General features: G+C 43.1%; 1 long non-coding RNA gene across 3 annotated transcripts in view; it reads left to right on the forward strand.

Moving 5' to 3' along the window:
* The window catches only part of LOC135385211 (uncharacterized), a 73902-nt gene extending 69469 nt beyond the window's left edge, over positions 1–4433 (forward strand). For 2 of the 3 annotated variants that reach the window (XR_010420350.1, XR_010420352.1), the window contains exons 3-4: positions 3005–3159; positions 3222–4433. This is a non-coding gene — a long non-coding RNA (uncharacterized LOC135385211). The remainder of the gene's footprint in view (positions 1–3004; positions 3160–3221) is intronic. The other variant, XR_010420351.1, reaches the window with a different exon arrangement.
* Positions 4434–17491: the final 13058 nt, after the last annotated feature.

The raw sequence follows: 17491 nt of genomic DNA on the forward strand, positions 1-17491 counted from the left end.
ATGATGGTATATTGCAACCCAACGCATTTAAAGTAATATTGTAAAGAGATCGTGCCCCTCAAAACCGTCGTAACACGAATAAAGTGCAAAAAGAGAATGGAAAACAGAAAGAGTGGGTGCTGATAACTGGGCTGAAGGCGGTTGATAGACGTCTTCCCAGATTTCTCGACAGATAAAGAGACAGTATAGGGCCTTAGACTGGTGGCTCTTTTGCAGCGCCAGCACGTTTAAATGAGGCAACGTCTGCAGTCTTTATCACCCGCAAAAGTTCGCCGCACTTGGCGTGCGTTAGGTGGCGGGACTTCATGAAGGTTGTAGTTTCTAGTCCATGCTAAAGATACAAAGTAACCGCAGTGATTTTAGTTTATGCAGACACCGCTGAAAAACTGCGAAGGTCAAGATGCCGTCGCGTTTTACTCGCACAAAGTTGCGACGCATGCATGTGGTTCGCCCGTCAAAAAGTTCATATGAAGACCATTAACTGTAACCCCAACATAGTCGTGTTCAACCTAAGAACTGTACAGTATGTAAAACATGTGTAGTAAGTAAACAATATCGATTAGCACCAAGAAAGAGAAAAGACTGTGAGACAAAAATTGTTCTGTGAAATAGCACCTATTCATGCAACGTGTATACTTGTGCCATAATAGCAGTGTTATTTGTGTGTCCCCCTCGCCAATAGGAAATAGAGATTATTTTTTAGCAGTTTGTTTTTTAGAGGAAACGTGGCAAACAGAAGACGAGGGAGTAATAGCATCTGAAATATAGATATGATTGCATTAGACAGCGAAATCGAGGCGCCAACATATAGGTACACTGTGAACAAAGAATAGCCCTACAGAAGAAAAAGAAAGGGGAAATAACGAGAAAAATTGATAAGCGGAACAGGGAAGTAAACAGTGTGAGGGAGAGGCGCCACAAAAACGAAACTGCAAATTCAACGCAAATGCCAACAACATAGGGTATATGTGGTACAGAAGGACTCATAACATGATCATTCGTAGGCCCTGTTTTAGCCCTAAATAAGGGCTAGTTTTAAAATATTATTTCGGTAACAGAGAGTACTGTGGTAAGAAGAAAGACGTGAGTCCCGCGGTTTGAGCACAGGAAGCGAAAGAAACTGAACAAATGGCGTAGATGTAGGTTAGCATGGTGGATGAACTCCGTCATGTAAAAGCCTTAGCCTGGGCACAAAGAGTGTGTGTGTCTTCATTCTGTGTGCCCAGACACAGGCTTTTACGTAACTCAGGCGTATATAAGGGAGAAGAAATAAAAGCTAGTTTAGGAAAGAAACAGGGCAGCAGGTCTGTACGCTGGAGGGCCTAGTGCGCACAAACAGGAATCTGTTTCTTCGTCAGGCCAGATCAAAAGTAAAGCTGTTCAATTACAAGTTCTGTTCAGAATATTTTATTAACAGAATTATCTAATTACACAAGTAACTGCCCAAATTGCACTTTGCTTTTCACTAACGCTGTAACAACTTAAATATTCTGCGTGTAAACTATCGTTACAATTCTTTGTGCCATTAGAAAACCAACCCATGTCACGAAAAAATGGTAAGTGAATGCAGTGTCAAAGTAATCAATCAAGTGAACGTTTGGTAGAGCTATAATGAGTTAAAGAGGTCAATCTCTTTTCCTTGGTTGAGGTAAAATACTCACTTAAATTCTCACTTAAGTTCAAAAGAAAATTGTTCCTGGTGGAAGGTTCTTACAAATAACTACAACATACAAATAGTAAAACGGTAATTTATTAGCAAAGTCCGGAAGACGTCAATGGTAATGTGAATGGACAATGGTAATGGTGAATGATAATGTGAATTGAAAACTCAACATGGGACGTTTTTTAAGACTTTGAATTGAAAGTCATTCATGTCATTCTGTTACCCTCGGTGAAGCGCACTGCAGCAAGATGGTAATTCTACAATTAGCTTAAATTACGTAAGCGTTCCTCTGTGAATGCTCATCATGATATACTGCCATTGCAGTAAAGAGGTTGCGTACACGCATCGGGGGGAATTGCATAAGGCCATGTGCTTTCAGCGTTTATTTTTGATGTTAGCCGGCATTGAAACTATGAAGAAAAAAGAAATACCCAAAACTGCTTGTAAGCACATCGTAAAGATCGTGCAGTTGAGATCTATCTGCTTTTGTGCACATCAGAAGACACGACGAACTTGGCTTAGACAATGCTCGAAGTACTTGATCATTGCAGTGTAAGCATACACACAACCAAAAAAAAAAGCTCACAGGCATCCGTGGAACTGTTGTAGCACAGACTGTTGTAGCACCAGCAAGAACACCATATAGTATAACTTGAGTTTGAGTCTGATAACGTGTAGTATAACTTGTTTTTCTGCCCTTGGTAGTAACAGTGACAATTACGGTTACGCATCAGGAAGTTCTTATTCTTTTCAAGGGAATACCATGCAAGCCGATTCATGTAGGGGAAAGCTGGGCTCTTTGAAACACAAGGGGGGGGGGGGGAGATTTATTGGCAGAAAAAAAAAAAAAAGAAAGGGGAAAGGTCAGCGAAACACGGGGTACACTGGAACAGTAAACATTTCTCGTTCCCCTCTAGCGCCATAGCACCACCTCTCGACGGTAGCATCGTTCCCTCCATTCCGAAAAGCGTCACGGTGCTGCGTGTATTGGAACGTCCCCGATACAATAAAACGTGGTTCCTGGCCTCAAAAATATATATATATTTTTTTTTTTCTTCTGATTGCATTTCTCCTCTGTGTGCTCGAAAACGTTCGCACAAGAAGCTCGGCAGTTGGGACGTACTTGTATATCTTTCTTTCGCAGTCTTAGCTTCCCAAAGTCTACTAACTTATGTCGCATCCTTCGTCGTCAAAATGGCGTTTACCGGTGCCCGTCGCTATAGGGCAAATTGCACCAGGTTTCTACGTGCTCTACAATACAGCTAAGCAATGTTGAGGAAACCAGCGTTCCTAGCACCATCCGTAACACATTGATCGAAGAGAGCAGTGCTCTTTCTCCAGATAACGTTGGGCCTCTACCGAAAGGATACGCAGACACGGCGGGATGAAGCCGACAACTCTTACAGATGCACCTGAGAAAAGGCGACTTGAAGAGAGGGAGCGTAACAGGGCATCTGGGAGGCCGAAATGAACTTGGAAGCGTAAAAGTGGTTAAGGTAAGGCAGGGGAGAGTTGTCACACTCCATACTTAACGAAACATTTTTCCGCTATTTATTAGCGGCACGAGCAACCACTAACTGAAGAAAATTTCGTTGTCAAGGAAAGTTTGGCAAGCTGCACACGGCACAAGACAGTGAGGTGTAAGTAAAATTTTCCGTTCTTGCAATTTTCAAATTTTGCGCGACGCACACTAAAGCTCTAAAGAATACACGTGTTCGTAATGCTTATTCAGCGTTTGGAAATCTTTCCACACACTTTCAGCGGAATACGTTCCACAAATAAGTCCACAGCTCAGGTAAGGTCACTGTGGGTGTCGTAGGGGTCAGTTGTCCCATATCTGGTGGGGTAAGTTGTCACGTGCTTCAACTGGTAGAGGGGCTGACACACAAACTATACCCGCGAGAAAAGTGTTTCAGTACCTTTATTAGTACATCTTAGAGATCGTGCAATTATTTAGTGCCGCTTTTTACATTAACAATGCCTGTCTACAGCCAGTAATGGCTAGCTGCAGTGCACCCACGAATCCTGTACAGCTAGGACAGACGTCTACATTGTGCAAATGTAGGACTTAAGATAATAGGTTCTTTTCTGTTCGTTTAGTTTCCTTTCCATGTGCACTTCCAATGGGTATTCCATTCGGTACACCTCCACAAGAAGGATTACAATAAAATGCAGCTGAGGCAACCTGCCCCAGCCCGTGTGACAACATGCCCCGCTACTGGGGCGTATTGTCATACTTGACGACCTCCGCGCAAATGTTTGTTTTTTACATACTGTTTTGAAGCCAGCTTTAGTTTAATATGTGCGTTGTGTAGCCAAAAGATCGCACTAAATTTCAGCCTGGGTTTCATCAACCTGTCGGACGTAGTTTCGTCACAGCAAAATAAGAAGTAAAAGCTGTGACAACTCTCCCCGGTCTCCCCTACACATCGCAGAACAAACAATCAACGAAGTAAAGCCTATGACTTTACATGAGTAAACAGGAATAGGACTTCACCAGGAATAAACGGCACCCAAATACTGCTGTGAATTACTCCATGGAATATTGCTGTCTGGTGTGCCACGAGGAGTATACGAACTGAACCAGGAGTGGGTGTAGTGCATGGTTTGCAAAGGCTGGTCACATTGGTTTTGCAGTAACAAATATCCATTTTATGTTTGCCAGGACTGCACGGCAACTCTGTGGCTCCTGCCTGCAATATGCAGTTGTTTCAAAATACTCCGCAACCAGTTGCAACGTTGGGGCATATTGAGACACTCTGCATCCTGTTGCATATTAAAAGTTTATGGTCTTATTCTTGTGAAATATTGACGTCATTTTTATTCCTACAATATCGAGAGGAATCAACAGTGCCGTTAGTGCACAGAAACATCATGTACATCATACCCCGTCCCCCAAGTACGTTTTGAGTTAGGACTCTTTTCTAAAAAAATGCATCAACTTCCCACCTTCTCCTATATGGCTAACCTTTCCATCATTATTATCCGCAATAAACATATCCTTCTCTAGGTATTTCACACTCTGTAGAATAAATGTGCCCCTATAGTTATCTGTACATCAATAGAGCAGAAGTGACCTATGCGTAAAAAATAGAAATACAACGAGTGAAACGCAAGTGTACGTATTTCATTAGTAAAGCATTTAACTAGTAAAATAGGGACTAGGGCGTTGCAAGTGCACACGAAGAGAGCTACAAGATTTCAGGACAACAAAACAGGTATGGGACTCAAATCTAGGATGCTTTTAGGGGGTTTGCAAGACATAACATGCTAAGTCTTACTTGATGTCGCCAAGCAGCAGCTGTGTTTTTGGAAAAGTGACAACGCAGATAGGAACGTATCCGTCAGGGACCAGACGTGGCACTATATTTCCGACCAGCCAGCCTAGTTCAGTCCACATCAGTGCAGCGCAATAGACTAACCCGGAAACATAAACGTGTTGGTTCGAATTACGTATATGCAGATATATACCGGGCACTATCAAGACTTAAACGTACAGGAGTAAACGTAGAACGACGCACGGGAGCTCCATCAGTTCGAAGATGTAGGGGCTTTTTTGTGTCGCTTTTAATTTAGCTCAGCACCTATGGCTTTTCTCACATCAACGCTGCAGTGCTGTGTCTTCGTGGAAGTCATAAGGTGGTGTTGGTACGCCGGTTACGGAAGCGTCCTGTCAACAGAAGTTTTCCTCATCACTGCGTTGTAGTAATCAGCAGTAAAATCAATTGTTCGACGTTTTTAAACGAATCTTGTCAGTGAGCACTTCCTTCGTGTGTTTAAATTTCAGCGTGATGATGATGATGGTGATGTGATAAAGAAAAAATGGGGATGTGAGTTTCGACGAAGTCGAACTGACTACGCACGTATACGCTTACACAAGAAAGTACAAACAAATGATAGATGATGAACAAAGATGAACAGATATGATGATGATGGACTTCAACATGTAGCGACTGGTACGCAAGACGTGGAAGGTACCTTCTTGTGTATTGTTTAAACGTGGAACAGGAACCTCACGCAAATACAATATCTTTGAGAAGAGATTTCCGCAAAGACGGCGATGATGGTAGAGGACCGCTGTCACTCAAGTGGCCAGGCATCACAACAGTATAGCCGAGATGAGATGCAAAAATAGTCTTTAGCGAATACGGGCATACTGATGGCAGGCTTCGGATGTTTAGGCAAAAGCCAATTTCCTTCCTGCTATTCTAACAGTGCATTTTCGATGCAAGAGGACGAATAGGGTGATGGGGATCCTGGTTGCGTCACTCTGGTTTTCCCTCATAAATGTCTATTTTAGCATAATGCCTAGCACCTCGTTCATTCTTTTAAAAATGCCACAATTAATTCGCAACACACACACACGCGCACACATTGGATGATGATGAGGTGGGCGATTCACCGCCGCTGAGGCGGTGCACTGCCCTATTCGCAGCAGTAGATGAGGCAAAAGGTTGTTCCAACCTTACGTATGGAATCGAGTTCGCACTTTTAATGTGGTTTATTGATTATTATTGTTATATTATATTAGTGCTTTATCATAAAGTGTGCCCTGTCAGCAAAACACTCGAAAAGACAAACGGTGATACAGTCGCCTACTTTGTCAATGTGTCTCTAAGAGTTTTCTGCACATCCGAAGTTGACAACAGCAAAGTACTATGCCCTTTTACACTGATGCTGCAGGATACATGCACCGTGCTCACACATAGCTATAGGTGTTCTATCCAAGGATGACGCCGGCATTGCACACGCCCTGCATCGACATGTGGGAAAAAGTGAGGAATACTTTCACAGAAATCAACGAGCTGATATTCTCGGCTAAAAAGGTGTTCCTCAAAGCTACTGCAAGTGTAAAGGCTTTCAAGGACAAGCTACCTGACGTCCCTCTTGCTTCCAATTTGGGACACGTGGCTAAAGGCACTGAATTGTACCCACATCCACTTAGATGGACTGCATGATGTTCATTATGCTAATAATGCATATTAAAATAATGTCGCTTACCAATAAGCTGAAGCCGGTACACTTCACGTATAAGCTGCACAATTCTGAGCTGTGTAAGCTGACTATCGTCAAAGACCTTGGCGTGTAGGACTGTAGGTTGACCGACGCATTTCTTTTAAATTACATGTTGGGTTATGTAGTTAAAAAGGCTTATCGTATACTTGGCCTTATTTGTCGTGTCACTAAAGACCTAAACGACCCTGACTGCTTACACATTCTCTTTGTCTCTCTTCTCTTGCCTGTGATTGAGCTTGGCTCAGTTGCATGGAACTGTATTGGGCAAACGAAGGGACACGTCTGTATAGTATCCTCAAGCGCTATTTGAATGTTGTGCAACGTAGATTTCCACTAGTCACTGTACACGACTCAGCTATGTCGCTCCTGTCATATCGTATAGGGCCAGTCGTGATTTTCTGTTTTTATATAACTGTCTACATAACATCTTCGATGTCCCATCTGTGATCGAACTATACTACGCTTCCATGCTCCGACTCGCTCTATTCGTCGTCCTACCTTATTTTATGTGGATAATGTTGCCGCGTGTGAATCACCTACTAGACGGATTCAGGTTGCTTTTAACCTTATATCTGATCAACTTGACCTTTTTATCCATCTTTTAAATGTTTTAGACAGGAGGTGCTTCGTCACCTCAGCCTGAATGTACACTGCTACTGAGGCTTGTCTGTTAGCAGGCACAGGGATAAAGGATTATTATTATTATTATTATTATGAATTCCGACACAAAGAAGTCCAGAATGTGAGACTTGCCTAAGAGGTCCTGCAGTAGACCACCCTTATTGTTGAAATGGCGTACGTTCGTCCAACTATGTCTTCATTGCTGACATCATATGAGTCTGGAGGCTCCTGGTCAAGTCATGTGCAACGCTGTTGCAATAGTTTGTGACGTCCGACAGTGAATTGAGAATGTGTTGAAAGGTCCGGTGCGCTGATGGACTAGTGACGAAACTGCGGTATGTCTTGAAGTAAAATTTCGGAACAGGCAACATGTTCCGAGTCTGAGGAAAGCGGGGACGAAATCGAAGAAACACACACGGAGACTTGTTCCTTCCCGCCCCCGCTTTCCTCAGAGTCAAGGATACGCTGTCGTATAAGGATCACCCTAGCTCGCTTACGTCAGCCTATAGGATGCTTCAAAGTTTCAAAATTTTCCAGTCAGTGGCTGCCATGCTAGCTGGAATTGGATTTACTACACCACACGACATTCTACTGTCCGATATTCCAATGTTCCCACATTCGACTTATAACTTCCGTGGATCTATAACATATCTTAGTTTGTAATCCGAAAAAAAAAAAAAAGGTGCCTCTTCGCGCCCAGGATTTTGGAAATGGTGTTGATGACAGTGAAGCATGACTAAATCTAGTGAGCAGTTGAGCTTCGCAGTATCCCACCTTGAGTCCCTTATGTAGTTTCTGCAAGATCAATAATGTTCCAGTTAAGTATCCTTTTTCGCCTTGATGAGGCCATACGGGTACCTTTGCGAGAAAAACATGCTGCTGGACCTTTTCGAGTTCCTTAGACAGTGTGTCACGTGACAGGTAACTTGCCCGGAGTGATGGGATGTTGACGACGTGCAGCGATATGATGTGGTGCTGGATGATGTTGAATGATGGCCAATGATGTGATATGATGCTGAAGCTGAAGTCGATCGATAAATATTGCGTACTGAGCAAAGCAGACACTGAAAATGGCGGAAATTGGCGTTCAAACACTATTTTTCTAGTTTCATAATTTTCTCGAACAATCTCTTTGCCCGAATTCACTACCGTGATGTTGCATGATGTTGCAGCCTGAATTTGTAGGAAAGTGCCGACCTATGGACTAAAACGTGACGCACTAGGCTATACCACGTAATAAGTACACTCTTAAAAACGAACTTCACCACATAGCACGATCCTAGCCAACCATCCCCCCGAATGACAACGTTCTCGTCCTAGATTTGTTGAAAACGGGAGGAGGAGCCTATTTTGTGCCGTGCATAATGGCCACAAAGTAGGCTCCTCCTCCCGTTTTCAACAAATCAGGGGCGAGAACGTTGTCATTCGGGATGATGGTTGGCTAGGATCGTGCTATGTGGTGAAGTTCATTTCTAAGAGTGTAGTTACGGCGAAATTAATTTTCGGTGACATACCATTAATACCATTAATGTATCAAAGCAAAAAAAACTTTCACGCGTGTGATTCATATAAAAATTCATAGCTACGCCGATATAGAGAATGCACTGGACAGGACGCCATCACGTTGTGTATTATTGACTTATTGAACAAGTACGCTCATCTTCGTTTATCTCACTCAGTAACTGATTCTCTCTATCCAACATTCTCTACATCAATGTCAACAACTTCCAAACGCTACCTCAGTAGTATTGTCTTAGGGACGGTCACATCCGTCCCAGTCGATTCTGAAACTATAGCGCCGTTTTACTCCTCGTTCATACCGACAACAACAACAACAACGTTATGTTATGATGGCCATTGGGGACCGACAATAATGCCGAAAATCTAGTAGTGGAGTAGTTTGTGCACAATGTGGTGTCATGCATGACAAGAGAAGAAAACGGATGTTGAGAGAACGCCAAAATTCCGTCTCTGGAAATCAGAGAAAACGTCACTCGGACAAGTCCAATGAGGGAGCGGCCTTGGGACCTTTGGCGACCAGCGGTCGTGTGAGACGGGGTCTGCAGGTCGCGTATGATGTGTGATCGGTTTTGGGGAATATGTCACTTCTGGGTTAGCTAGTGAGTTCGTACTCGTACAGCCAGCGGTAAGCTCACAAGCGGTAAGCTCACACTGGTAAGCGAAAGTCGGCGTATTTAACAATGACTTTTCACTGAGTATACTGTAATGAGAACACGAAGCGACGAGCTCGGAGACAATCGCCTGCGCTGCGCTCCCATTTGTGTGTCTGGCTTACGTCATCGTGATGTTGCTATCGCTGGGACTTCCTTAGCTGCAGAGGCAGTGTGAATCTTTAAAACCCGTTTATTTAGCATGTAAGCTGTTAGAAGATACACGAAAGATACGCGCTTCCGGAAGCTATCATTTCTTTAAATGAGCGCTAATGTCACTCCAATTCTTCTTATCTTTTTTTTTCTGCGGTGTCTTTCTTCTGCAACGAATAAAACGAGCTCCTGCGATAGAACGACGGGCGCAAGTGAACTGCCGTCCTCGCGCGAGGCCGCTGTTCCGCACACCTTTCAAAAATCATCCACGCTTGGAAAGAGCTTATCGGAGAATGAGGGAACGTCGTGACGTAGCCTATTCGCCTGGCACGTGACTGGTGAAGTAGACCACCGCAGCTCAAGTGGGTATAAGCAGCGCGTGAGATGAGAAAAAAGAAAGAATAAACGCACGGGGACTTTTCGACGTCATGCGAGGATCGTGTCGGCCGTCCGCGGCTTCTTTCTGCGACTATTTTTTGCAAATTTGCAAATTTTGCAAATTTGGTGCAGTGACAATACAATGCACAGCGAAAATATTTTGCATGGTGTCTCCTGATGGAGAGCTTGACGAATGAGGCGGGTTTCGGGCCACGTTAAATGTCACCGACATTGGTCTCTCTCTTTTTCGATTCCATGTTAGCGCCGCCAAGCAACTGTTACTGTGGGCGGCGTGCAGATGTGGACAGATGGAGGGAGGACAGCAGGAGGGAGTGGAAGACAGGGGGGACATTGCTCCTTCAAGTGTAGCACCGCATCATGCAATGCCAACAGTCATGTGCCGCATTATCCAAAAATGCAAAATATCCTTTCCTTTGGATATATTTAATACGATTGACTTTAATTAAATTAATGTTGTAATTAAAATGTGATGATTCCCGCCCTTCCAAACCACGCAAAAATCTTTACACCGTCATTGTTTTATGAAATATTTTGCTCCTATAGCCGTAACCTTTCCCTCCCAAGTTATTTTCGCGTGTTCTAAGTAAGGTAAGACGAGGCAACGTATGATAAGGAGAATATGGAGATGACCATGGCTGATGGTACTCTTCATTTTTTCTTTGTCGCCTCCATGCACTGTCCTATGTTTTTTAAGCGAGTCCTGATCAGGCTCGTAGAAGATACTCCAAAGAGAGAAAGGGCGTGCCCTCACAGGAAGAGCCAACGTAAGTGAGCAAGCTACATTAAAAGTATACCGTAAAGAAGCAGACAGACAGGTTATGTTGTCGGCGTAATTTAACAGCTTGTTGCTTGTAAACCGAGTACAAAGAGTTATACATGGGGCAGGGAACGCTAAATATTTTAAATTTACAAGTAAAATTGCGGTACAACGGCTTGGGGCGACGTCTAGGTTGGAAATAATCCCCAATTTGTCAAGCAACAGTGATCTATGTTCCCCACTGACTTGTTGCTGATGATGACTACGTAGCCGACACGTAGCCAGGCATGTACACGTTACTCACAAAAAGTATTTAAGTTAAGTTACTGGGTACCGGGCAAAAAAGTGACTGAATAGAGTACTAAATATACCCGATCTCAAAAAGTATTTAAAATAGAGTATCGAATAACTTTGAAAGGAGCTCGTTACTTTATTAGCTCGCAGTAACAACGGCTTTCCAAAAATACTATCCGATAGCTTGCCCCAGTGTGTGTGTGTGTGTGTGAATGTGTGTGTGTGTATTAAACACGTTACTCCCAATACTGAACGGACGCTCAACAGACATAATTTACAGAATCGACAGAATGTACTGTCGTTTTAATCCTTATCGTTGCTTGCTTTAACCTCATAAAGAGTTATTCATATTTTACGTGCCCTCTCGTGCTATGGCTTTCGTCACAGGTCTTCTATCCTGCCTGATAGGGGTCTCAATGATTTACCCTCATACTATTCACGACAACACATCGCCTCATGCATGCTCCCAAACCCGAGGCGATGCACGCTTACCCCTTCCCAAGTGGGACGTGGATGTCCCGGATATATCAGACGCTAAAGCATATGCGACGTGAATGTCCCGGATATATCAGACGCTAAAGCATATGCGTATAGCACAAGCGCACTGCCGAGACAAAAAGAGAATATTTTGCTCGACTCCCGTGTCACGTACAGAGAAGTATATCTTCAAAGTAACTTGGGAAAATGAGTAGAAGTTACTGAAAAAAGTATTTAAGCTAGATTACTAAATACTGACCTTTCCTAGTATATTTGAAAGATACCGAGTTTCCCGTAAAAATATTTAAGATACGTAACTTAGATACTCTATACTCTTGTTACTGTACAGGTCTGCACGTAGTCGACTTCTTCTGTTTTAGACCCAGTGTTACGAGCATGCAATGCAGTTTTGCCGCCGCGCTTCACGAGCAATGTGCAGTTGGTGGCGGCTTCGACAGAGTGTTGCCCGTAATTTTCAATTTGAATTTTCTAAAAACTATGAGCCTAATTAGGACGACAATTGGGACTTAAGTGCACTGATATGGCTCAGGTTATCGAATAGACAAATTTACTCAGACTGCAGCTCTCATATTTTGCGGTACCTTTATACTACACGTACTGTTTAATAAGCGGTGTCCTCCAATTATCTATTAACATTTGTATCTGAAAAAGGGCAGTTGACGACAAACTCGGATCATTGCTTTGGCGTACGTTGATGAGGCTTAATTGTTCGTTCAACCACTGCAATTTATTTGCGTTCCCATTCGTAGCCCTCCTCGCTAAACCACCATGAAACATCGGTCCCCACCCCTGGCTTCGAGAGGCCCCAATCATTCACCAGCATGCACTTCAGGCGAACACACTGTCCCGTGTCAGTGATGGGAAGTACTTGAAGCACCAAATACTGAAGTGCTACTTTAAGTACATTTCTCATTACTTGTGCTTTACATAAAGTGCATTTCAATTGGTGTACTTTGTACTGTATTTTAAGTACTTTTCTTTGGTACTTTCCTTTCAAGTATACTGATGCACCAACTTGGCAATAAAACGCAAAACTCTGTCGCAAAATCATTTCTTTCGGTTCATATTCATGAGTCTGCTGTGAACTATCCATGTATTCTGAAGCACTTGGCGAAAACGCTAGCTAAAAGCTTTCTAAAGATAACGGTCGAAACATAATTACTTCACGTTTTATCACTAAGAAGTGTTGAGACGTCCAGCGACACGATCTAAATTTGTAACGTACTTGATGAGTACTTTGCAAAGGACTTTGTACCTTACTTTAAGCACATTTGTAGTATGACACTTTGCACTGTACTTAAAGTACAACAGGTGCTAGGTACTTGGTACTTCAAGCACAATTTTGAGGTGCTTTGCCCGTCACTATCCCGCGTATCTACTAAACCACTCTGCAGGCTACGCCACAGAAGGACGGGGGTACCCTGGTATATATGTGGTGAAATGGGGGGAAGAAATGTATGCACATATAAGTGGCATACCACCCAACCAAAATAGACTAAGTTTATTTTTCTAGACCTAGCTCCCTGTCTTCCGAAAAAAAAAAAAAAAAGAATGAACGGGAGTATCTTAGGAGTAACTTATTAAATGAGCACAAGTTACTGCCAAAAGAATTTTTGTTAAGTTACTAAATACTGACTCTTGAGAGTATTTGTAAGATAGTGAGTTACTCCCATAAGTATATCAGATGCTGTAACTTGAGTATAGTATTTAAGTTCCGTGCAACTACGTACTTTGGACTACCACTAAGAAGTAATATCTTGGTTGCTGTTTCATGACCTTTGCCATACGTATCCCCACTCCTTCTTCGAACGTTTATCTGTTTATTCCAAAATATTTTTAAGAACAATACTACACTACCTTACACGTGAAAATGGCACGTTTTGTCATTCCTATTCTTTGTCACAAGCTCTTCTTATCTTTTCCTCTGTGGTTAATATTTAACCTTTACTTTTATGGCCTCGTGTAATAGTGATTTCGTTTCCCTATCTAACCAAAAACAGTTAACTATCTTCCATCATTCCCATGTTAACTAGATTTCTGTATCGCCCACTTTTCTAAGTTATATGCATATTGCTTGAGTCGCGTTTCCATCATAATCCTCACTTTTTTTGCTTAAAGGTACCGTACAGATCCGTCGAGGTGCAATCTCAGAAGTCTTATCTATTCGATAGGTTGAGAGCCCTCACTGCACATTTTCCATTCCGAATGCACACATAGCTCTTTAGAAAATTAAAATTGAAAATTACGCGCAACACATTGTGGAAGTGGTTATACCAACTGCGCATCGCTCGTCAAGGGCGGCGGCGGCAAAACCACATTGCGTGTGGATAACACTGGGTCTAAAGCGAATGACGTTTGCTAGGTGTCGGCTACGTAGCCATCACTGTTGCTTGGCGAATTGGGGATTATTTCCCAGATGACGTCGCCCCAAGCCTTTTATCTCAAGTTTGATAGCAAATTAAAAACATGAAGCGTTCTCTGTCATATTTGTGACTTGTTGCGGTGGGTTTACAAGTAACAAGCTGTTAAACTACGTCATCAACATAAGCTACCCGTCCTGCAGGTTTACGATACCTTCAATGCACCTACATGGACCGGGACTCCTTACCTGCTCCATAAATTGCTGACTGTTTCTCAGATATTTTGGTACCAGCTACCAATGTTTAATTTTTGTTTATTTTAATTTATTTATTTACTCGTTCAGGGGTACAAAGTTTGGGTCAGTTTGTATAGAAAGAGATCCGATAGGAATTAATAAAGAAATAGGATGTGGACTTGCATTGACAGAATAAACCTGCGACACGCTGCTGCACAGCTGACAAGAAAAAGGACTACAGAAAATCGCGCCTTTTTTGCGGGTCTGTACATTCCAGGCAGAACTTACCGATTTTTTTTCTCTTCGACGCAAACACCAATCCGGACAATTCTCACGTGTAATAAAGCGGACATGCAAAGCCACCTAAAGTTCCAAGCGCATGGAGCAACACGTCTCTGAGACAGGCGGCGTCGAGCAAAAATTGTCGCATCTTGCCCCACATTACCCTACCACTGACCATGGTGTTTTTCACTACGGATAAACTCAAACAAGATTACAGATAAGCAAAACAAAGTCTCTCCGCAGTTAGTGTTGAACAGAGTGAAGGTCTTTCCAACCCATTCCATTCCAGAGTGTATTGTCATCCTAAACGAAAGCTGTGGGAAGGCTCTATTTTTTAAAATTCTTCATTAAATTTTTTGCAATGACAGTTTTTCTCTGTTTGGCGGCAAAGGCCCGTCGGGCCACAGAATAGCTGAGTGCTGGCCACATGCGGGCCGTGGGTCGCGTGTTTGATATCCCTTCTCTAGATAAAGTGAAAGCAAAGCTTCTGCGCGAGTTGAGGTTGGATAGGTTGACTGTATGCATTGCCACCTTCAACTGAAGACGATGAAGATGTGCCAGTACGCAATATCCTACCTCCGGACATTGTATTTTTTCTACTCCCGATAAAGTAAAAGCAACGTTTCTCCGTCAGTATCACCATCCAATGTATGTGTGTGTGTGTGTGTGTCAGTTGAGGAATGATTGTTTTGTCACCTTCTACTGATGATTGTGGGAATGTTCCAGTGCGTGATGTCGTGCCACTGATTATACGTTGGCAAATTAGATGACGATGGTAACCATATACATCATTCACGATCACATAACGAAGAGTGATGTGATGCTGAATTTGATGTTCTGAAGACTTGCACCCGAAAATCTTTATTTAGAATATTTTTTTTTAAAAAGCTGTCGTCTTGACTATAGTGTTCATGTCTTGCTTTGCAACATGCAGTTTACAACGCAAGAAAGTACACATAGCAAAGCGAAATTCGGACAAAACTCCACTCCAAAAGTCCACCAATAATTCCGTTATTCAAGAACGGCATAGTTTTAGTGATCGTCCTGCTCTGTTCAGATGTTTGTGCTCGTCGCGCATCTGTATGTCGCCATTTGTAACTTTCAATTCAAAATTTCAGGTCATCGCCATTATTTGCCATGTTTCTTCTGGAGTGTACCACTCCCAACAGAGGGTGTTGTTAAACTGTGTCACGCTCGTCAAGCTTTAGGCGTGACTGGTTGCATCTTTTTTCCCCTAGTTTCTACACTCTAAGAAAAAAGGGTGTGAAAAGGTGGTAACTTCTATAGTTACCACCTAGGTCAACATAGCGTCTGATAAAGTGTGTAAAAGGGTGGTAAAAACAATTATCATATATCCAAATCGCTACAAAAAGGCGTACGCCCCCCTTGCTCACCGAATCAGAAGCGGTAACCCTATCATTCCTGGCAGAGAGTGAGGTGGCAGGTAGTTGCAACCTTTTCGGCACAACATATGCGACAACTATTACCTCCTAAAAGGTGTCACTGCTCCACCCTTTTCTCTAAGAGTGTATGTCATCACCGAAATTCTCCTAACCCCTCTCCACTTAGAGGTGCCGATATACTTGCCGATATTCCATGTTATCTATACAAATTTATAAAAAAAAAATATTCAGTTACAGTTGCTCATTACAAATGAATGGAATGGCGCAGGGCATACTTTGCAAACAGATTCGTGCGCGTGCTGCAAGGATACGTCCGAGTACGTATACTCTGACACTGACACCATAAGGTCCGGGAAAGAAATTGCTCCAAATGAACCGGGCTGCCCTGTACCCAAACGAAGCCCATCGCCGTTACAAGACTAGAAAGGTTTACCTATGGCTGTTAAGTGAACTATAGTAATCAGATCCAAAACAAGTGACCAAGTGACTCTGGGGTGAAGCAATGAAGACATAGCGGAGATTAAGGAAAGCAGACTCCATTCAAGGTATAGGTTGAGACAAGGGCATCGAGGACGTGTAAGGGCAACGAGAAGGAACGAGCTCCTTCTGTCACGGGAAACGCAAATGAACGGAGTCCGGCTGATTTACGGCCCGAAAATGGCGGTTTCGCACTGCCTCCAAATTATTATCTCATTTTTCTTTTTGTCTTCCCCCCTTTGTTTTTCTTCTTATATATCGTTTCAAAATCAGAATTAATGTATTGCTGGCTTGCGTTCTGATATTCACATATTTTTGTTTGCCAGCATTTCACTGCAGGAGTATCTAATTTCGTATCATTTATTACAGCTGGTTCCACCAACCTTCAGTGTCACCCTGAACCCGTCGTACGTGACTAGTTTTCATTTCTGCCCTCTTCTTCTATTATGAGCCCACGACGGATACATTGGAATGAGCGGCAGAGCGCAAGCACGCGAACGATTCTTAACGACATGCAAATCGGGCCACGTGCAGGCAACACTGGGAGACCGAAACTGAAACCAAAGCGACGACCACGAAAGAAAAAAAAAAAAAGAAGGAACGCAAAGCATCGACCCAAGCGAAGCGAAGGCGGAGTTAACGGCGGTCATCAGGATCCCGTTGGCCGCCTGTTACCACTGCAGGCGGGGAGGAACGACCAGGCGGAGCTCCAGAGAGTGAGAGAGAGAGAGTGAGAAAAAAAATGAGCAAAGAAGATAAAAAGTGACGCAAATAAAAACAGTGAGGGAGAGGAGGGTAGGCAGGTGCCCCCGGAGACGATATTTCCACAGTTCGAGTTGGCGAGGAAAATCATTTTCTTGTCTGTCTATGTGATCTACCCAGTACTGGTTACCCAAGGTTCGTGGCAATCTAGGGAGATCTAAGCTAAGGACAAGGCCGTTACTTTTTGACAAGGGCATTTTCTCCTCTCAATTTTCACGTATTTGTGGTCACTGCCCCCACGATCCAGATTCAAACTTTCCACGATTTCCGCGTTTATACAACTTACAATGGATGTCCACGAAACCGCAATGGTGAAGGGGACCAAAGAAAGGAAAAGAAGAAACGACAACAGCTTTATTTGAATGCCGTAAAAACATACTCTCTTGTAGGAAGCTACAC

This window comes from Ornithodoros turicata, chromosome 2, assembly GCF_037126465.1.
Source record: "Ornithodoros turicata isolate Travis chromosome 2, ASM3712646v1, whole genome shotgun sequence".
Lineage (NCBI taxonomy): Eukaryota > Metazoa > Arthropoda > Arachnida > Ixodida > Argasidae > Ornithodoros > Ornithodoros turicata.